Source organism: Adiantum capillus-veneris, chromosome 20, assembly GCF_014529385.1.
Source record: "Adiantum capillus-veneris isolate H3 chromosome 20, ASM1452938v2, whole genome shotgun sequence".
In the NCBI taxonomy this organism is placed as follows: domain Eukaryota; kingdom Viridiplantae; phylum Streptophyta; class Polypodiopsida; order Polypodiales; family Pteridaceae; genus Adiantum; species Adiantum capillus-veneris.
In genome coordinates this window covers 82,216,463-82,223,016 of record NC_140950.1, presented here as the reverse complement: position 1 = coordinate 82,223,016, position 6,554 = coordinate 82,216,463, and positions in this window count along the sequence as shown.

Here is a 6,554-nt window from a genome sequence, read left to right as displayed (position 1 = left end):
ACTAGTAGGACAAAAATTTGTAAACTTGGCCAATTTAGTGGGTATAGAGTTTCGAAGAGACCTTTGTACATCCCTATAGAGCTTACTCTGCAATGACTCAGTCAATGTTGGGTTGGGAATTGGCCATTCCACAAAGTTCTAGTTGGTTGGTAGAGGAACCTTCAGCAATGTTCCTTTTTTTATTCCTTTGGTGAAATGCCCTGAAGGTCCTAAGTGTGTTCACACACATGACTGCCACAAATGTATGGTAACATCAGATTCCTTAGGCTTAAGGTCTTTTATTTGAGGCTGAGACATTTTTTTAGCCATGGTTCAAGGCACTTCTATTTGCATGGGAGAGGAGTTCGCTTGAGGCTTGGGAGTCTCCATTGTTGAGAAAACTTGGTCTCCTTTCTCCTCCTCAACCCCTCCTTCTACATGGTAAGTATCTTCCCTTCCTCTTATACCTTCTATTCATCTTTCCTAGTCTTTTTAGGGACCCAATATCCTAGAGAGGATTCTTTAATTTCCATTGGTTTAGGTCCCTCACTAGTCATCGTCATCATCATCTTCATTGCATGGTCATCCACAAAGTTTTCTACTACATCCAAAATTCAAGGATGTGAGATAGCTAGTAGATGCTGGATAAGAATTGTGTAGTATCATTGTAGCTTTGGTTTAGGTCCCTCGCCAATCATCATCATCTTCATCGCATGGGGTCATCCACAAAGTTGTCTTCTACATCCAAAAATTTGAGGATGTGGGACAACTAGTAGATGTTGTGTACAATATCATTTAGATATTGAAAGGTGTATCTCTCCAATGCACTCTACAAAATTAAAATAATTTTTGATCAATCCTTGAATCTATACACCCAAAAAGTTATTGTAATACATTGCAAAATGGATACCTTTGACATGAATGGCTTTAATGCAAAGAGGCTTTGTAGTATGTACTCCGCATGGAGGAGAAATCTCCATCCACACAAGTTTGTATTTGTCTGATTGGGAAATGTAACATCTTTTATGTCTGCCTTCTATTGTTCATAATTGCTAGATAGCTTCCCATATGCATGTAGTAATCTTTGTATGTAGCTCCAAACACACAAAATGGTTGGTCAAGTGCAACAATCGTTTATGTAGCTCTAAATGCATAAAAAACTAATTTCAAAATATGAACACTCACAACCTTAGTCCTACATGGGTTCCTTGAATTGGATTGGGAGTCCATACTACTAGCTTGTCAAACTCAATGCATATTAGGCTCCAGTGATTGCTGCTTTTGTATGGGAAAACAATTGTTGTTACTTGGAGCATAGGGCAATGAGAAAACCATATCTCTAATATACCCCGAAGGGTGTTTTTCATTTAGAGAAGTACTGACATTTGTGAATTCAATATATATATATATATATATATATATATATATATATATATATATATATATATATATATATCGGATGGTCTTTGTTTGAGGAAGCTGTCTCTTTATTAAACTGCAAACAATAAATGCAAGCTAGTCTCCAATCCAAAACTAGAAGCTATTACTTAAAGCAAGAGAATGGGACTTACTTTAGGCATATATAGACAATAGAATCAATTATCTGTGCAGTTGGATCCTTCAATGTATTGATATCCACAAAATCAATTGCTAATCTCCTTGAGCCATCTGTTGCTACTGGTATCTCTACTAATTGTCCTTCTTTCATTGTGGAAATGATTTCATTATTCCTCTCATCTATCTTATCGGTGACTATGGTGTAGCTTTTCTTCTTAGCTTTTGATCCATTTTCTACCTTGTCCTTCTCCCTTCCTTTTTGGCATCATCATCACATTGGGCTTCTTGCTTGGCTTTGGACTTGGTCTTAGCTTCATGGGTCACTTCTATAATTTTTACTTTTGGATGTGCCTGTGCTGGAGGTATGAGCATAATGTCCATCATTTTCTTGTCAATAAATTTAGTGGGCACCACGAGTTTGTCATATCTCCACCTAATTGTCCAGAATTTTGAGTTTTCTATCCATAACAATCAACCGATGTGCATGCACAACAACAATGAAAATGCCGTTAAAATCTTCTAGCAAGAAGTCCTTAGCTGCCTCTTGAAGGGCCAACATGCCAAGATTCTTCCACCTCATTGTGCCCGTACATTCTTCTTTACAGCTTAGGTACACATAGCTCAATGCATTTTTGAGCTTTCCTTATCTCCCTAAATAGGCCCAAGCTTCTTTGCAGTTTTCTTAGTCTCGGACCCTTCAAAATCTACATTGGCTTTCTAGGCTACATTTACTTGCTAGCTGACCAGCTCCTTGTCTTCACAGCTAAACCTAACCCTTTGCCTACCTTCCATGTAGTAGCCTTGGCTCTTTCCATTATCCTATCATAATATCTACTATTGAGCCAAGTTATCTCTCTCTCTCTCTCTCTCTCTCTCTCTCTCTCTCTCTCTCTCCCCCCCCCCCCCCCCCCCCCCCAAGTGTGGTAGATTGGTTATGCCATTTCCCTCTTGAATAACAGGTCTTGAGTTCAACTCTCCTCGTCGGCTAGATCTTTAAGGTCTCTTGGGATAGTTTCCTATGACATTAAAAACTCTCTTTTTCTTCTTCTTCTCTCTCTCTCTCGTACTCTCTTTCTCTCTCTCTATACTTCTTTACAAGCTCCTCTGAATGCCATAATGCCACTAGAGAGAGAGAGAGAGAGAGAGAGAGAGAGAGAGAGAGAGAGAGAGAGAGAGAGAGAGACATGTACACACACAGACACATAGATATGTTTTAGAGGCTCTTACTTTCAATAGTTTTGTGTCAGTTTTGAGGTTTAAGCTAAAATCAAGGACTTAATAACAAATCTTTTGTTAGGGAGTGTAGCCCTATCCTAAATTACGACTTATCTTCTCCAAGGTTAATGCAATGAATTCTTTGTACTTCTTGAATAAAAGTAAAAGTGTTTATAGCAAGGCTCTAATTCATAAAGGGGAACCAACCCCGAGTTTTGGGAATTGCTACTTCAATGAGTCTCTGCTAATGCCCCTTTTTCAAAAACAAAAATACTATCCGTATGTAAATATGGGGAGTAACATAGGTAGCGTGTTGTAGACCTTAAGTAGATGTCATTACTCAACCATATACTTAGCAGACAATCAGCTCTCTAGTGTTAAGAAGACTATTGAAAGGGGAAATCGTTCTTTGATAATAGCGGATAATATAAATTCCCAGCTCATTGAGCGATTTACCTGTAAATCTATTGTTATATGTTTAGAGACTCACGGAAAAGGTGGGCATCATAAACACGTGGGTGTGTGTGGAATGGAAGTGCTAGTAAAAACACACTACGAAGTGTTATATGCAGAACCTTTTCAAAATTCAAAGGGCGGCAATGTCATATGAGTGCTCATAAGGTATGAGGAACCGTCTGCCGATATGTCTTAAAGGAAGATAAAACTCCTGTAGTTTGAGGAGAAGAATCTATTGAAAAGGTAAAGGAGAAGAGTTGACTACAAATAGAGAAGCTATTTAAATTTTGTAGCCCCCAAATCCAAAACAAGAGAAGTAGAAAATATTATAGGGAATAAAGGAAAATCCAAGCAACCAATGCTCAAGTAATCAAGTGGCTTTATTCAAAAAACACATGGGACAAGGTCTTAAAAGATGAGATACTAGGGCCTCACTGTGTAACCAATTATTATAATATGCATCGACTTTTCCTAGATTTCTAGCTTCTCAAACTTTGAAGAAGTATTGACCAGTACCTATTGATTCTAATAATTAATGTTATATTTCCCTTTCTGTTATGTAAATTAAATCTATACTTTGTCCTTTTCTATCATTGCTCTTACTAGTTGTTTGATCAGCGTAGACTTCTATAGACTAGATTTCTTCAAGGAATGGTACTTTTTGAAACCTTTTAGGTCGAGTTTGATAGCGTAGACTTCTATAGACTAGATTTCTTTAAGGAATGGGACTTCTTGACACCTTTTAGGTCGAGTTTGACTTTATTCTTATTACATGGGATTTTCTTTGCTTGAAACTAACCCACGTATGTTAAACCTAGATGAACACGCAAGTATAAAATTTGACAACAATCTGATTTTGGTCTTTGTGGTTTTCTACAAAAAACAGTACGCTGCAGCAAAAACAAAGTTCAAAAATCCTTCTCAACAGCCACACACTTTCCTTCTCTACCTTTCCTACATCTCAAATTGCACCACAAAGCAGCATAGAGTGCTATTCGAGCTTAATGCAGGGAATTTCCCCGGCAACGACGCCAAAAATGTACATGTCTATTGCACGTGTCAAAGCAAGGACTTGCCGTACACTGTGTGTGAGCCACAAGTAGTTGCAAGCACACAACCAAATTAATCTAGCAAGCTCAAGAGAGCAAGGGTGTGTCACTCACCACCCTACGCTCGCCTTCCTGGAGGATTCCTCGCCGCGAAGAAGAGGGAGCTACCATCGTGCCGCACTCAACCGCCTCGCCACAGTCGCAAATGCTCTCTCTCTCTCTCTCTCTCTCTCATACACACACACACACAAGGAGATGAAGAAGAAGATAGAGATGGAGCAAGAGCACTCTTCAATTGCACAAATGAGAGAATGAGTGGTTTTAGGTTTAGGTGATTTTTATATAAGCTCGCCCATTCACACTTGGACGCCCATGCTTAGCCAACTAACCCTTGAATGTTCCAGTTAGAGTGCCTCTCATCAACGATCACTCTTACTCTTTTCCTATTGGACCGACAAGCCCGGCCCATGACTACTAGAAGTGGACGCCGGTGGTTAACATATAGGCTCTCAACTTTTCAATGTACTATTTTTTGTTGATAAGGTGTTGGAATTAAGGTATTATAACTATAATGCTAGATCTGTAAGATGCAGTAAGTAGATATGTTAGTTGATTAGTTACTGTAGTACTGTGTTAAACAATGTGTTAGGTGTGTTAGTTGTAAGTAGGTAGGTTAGGTGTGTGTATGCACGCACGCGCGGAGCGGCCGCGGCAACCTTATCCCAAAAAAAAATAAAAAATAAAAAATTTAAAAGGGAGGATCAAGATCGAGAACATTCTCCGACAAGCCCAAGCCCAAGCCCAAGCCCAAGCCCAGGTTCAGGCCTCAGTCACCCTTTGTACTTACTTATTTTAGCCTCACGCTTAAGTAAAAATCGACCCTTTTGAGGACCATCGGAGCTTTGGGTAACCGAACGCTATGCTGTAAAGCACACCACGACCTCCTGAGCGATACGCTTGTTTTGAGCTATCACATGCTCTAATCCAAAAACCGATCATTAAAAGACATTAAAAAACATCAAAAAATGAGGTGCAAAACGCCTTAAAATTCAAGCGGTTAACCTTCGAGGGCATTCACCGACGCTTGTAGGGTGCCAAAGGCACATGCATCTATGCTCTGGTCGTGTTCTAGAGGCCAAGAAACTAGCGAGCACTTCGACTTACGCGGGTTCTCAATATCCACCTACCTTAGGTTCCGGGCCCTCAGCGGGGACCCAAGGTAGTACAACCCAAGACCAAAACATAGCGGCTAGTGACTCTTCATCGGACTACGATATTATGGAAGGGCATCCTACACCAAATCCCAAGCAAGTAAACAAAAACGTACCTGTTTGGGCCCCATAGCATGGATCTAGTGTGTTTAGTCGCTTTATAGAAACCTTTAGTAGAGTACTCGCTCTGGACTTGCGGCTGGTGAAGTTAACGAAAGTGAGGGAGAGGTAGATTAACCTTTGGTATCTTAGGGAGAGCCTATAATCCCCAAGAGTGTCCACGTCGATATCCTGCCCGCTGATTTCATGGAAAACCCTGCAAAGAAATCACTCCCCGAAGTTCTACTACCCGATGGTAGGAGTCTTGTGGAGGTGCAAGAAGTTGAGCGCTATATGCAAGCGGCTAGGGAGAGGGAAATGGAGAGTTTCCTAGAACAACACCGAGCCATGAAGGGAAAGACCCCTGGGACAACAAGCATAGCAATGGAGCAATCGGGTGCTCCTGAGTTAGTAGTCAATGTGGGTCAAACTGTGGGGAACAACAATGCTTCCACCTCGAGGGAAACCTCTATTATGCCGGGCCTAGAAGGGTTATTTCTCAACGAAAATTTGGAATATGACCTACAAACTGAAACCTTGACTGACCTGTACATGCATTACACATACCATATAGGTTGGTTAGAAGCTGTACAATCTACTTCTAGCGCCACAAGTCTAGAGGAGCGGCAACAGATGGTCTGCAATGTCATCCATAGCATCATCCAATTGGAGAGGCAAAATCGAGGGATTAACATTCCTTCAACGGGCCTTATGAGATTCTTGGATACGGGTAAGGCCAGACAACTGACACTATCACAGATGGAAACTCCTTCAGTGAGTCCAATGGACACTTCATATATTGTGTCGCCTGGAGTTTCGGTACAGTCTGAACCCACAAGTAGTAGTTTTACTTTTCCAAGTCTAGCTTATCTTTCTCTTGATGACACCACGGCTACCATGCCTACCCCAATGATGGGCATGCCCAAAAACACGCCATGGACCTCATTTGTTAGTTAAAGCACCGCTACATGGTAGCTCAATGCGTGCA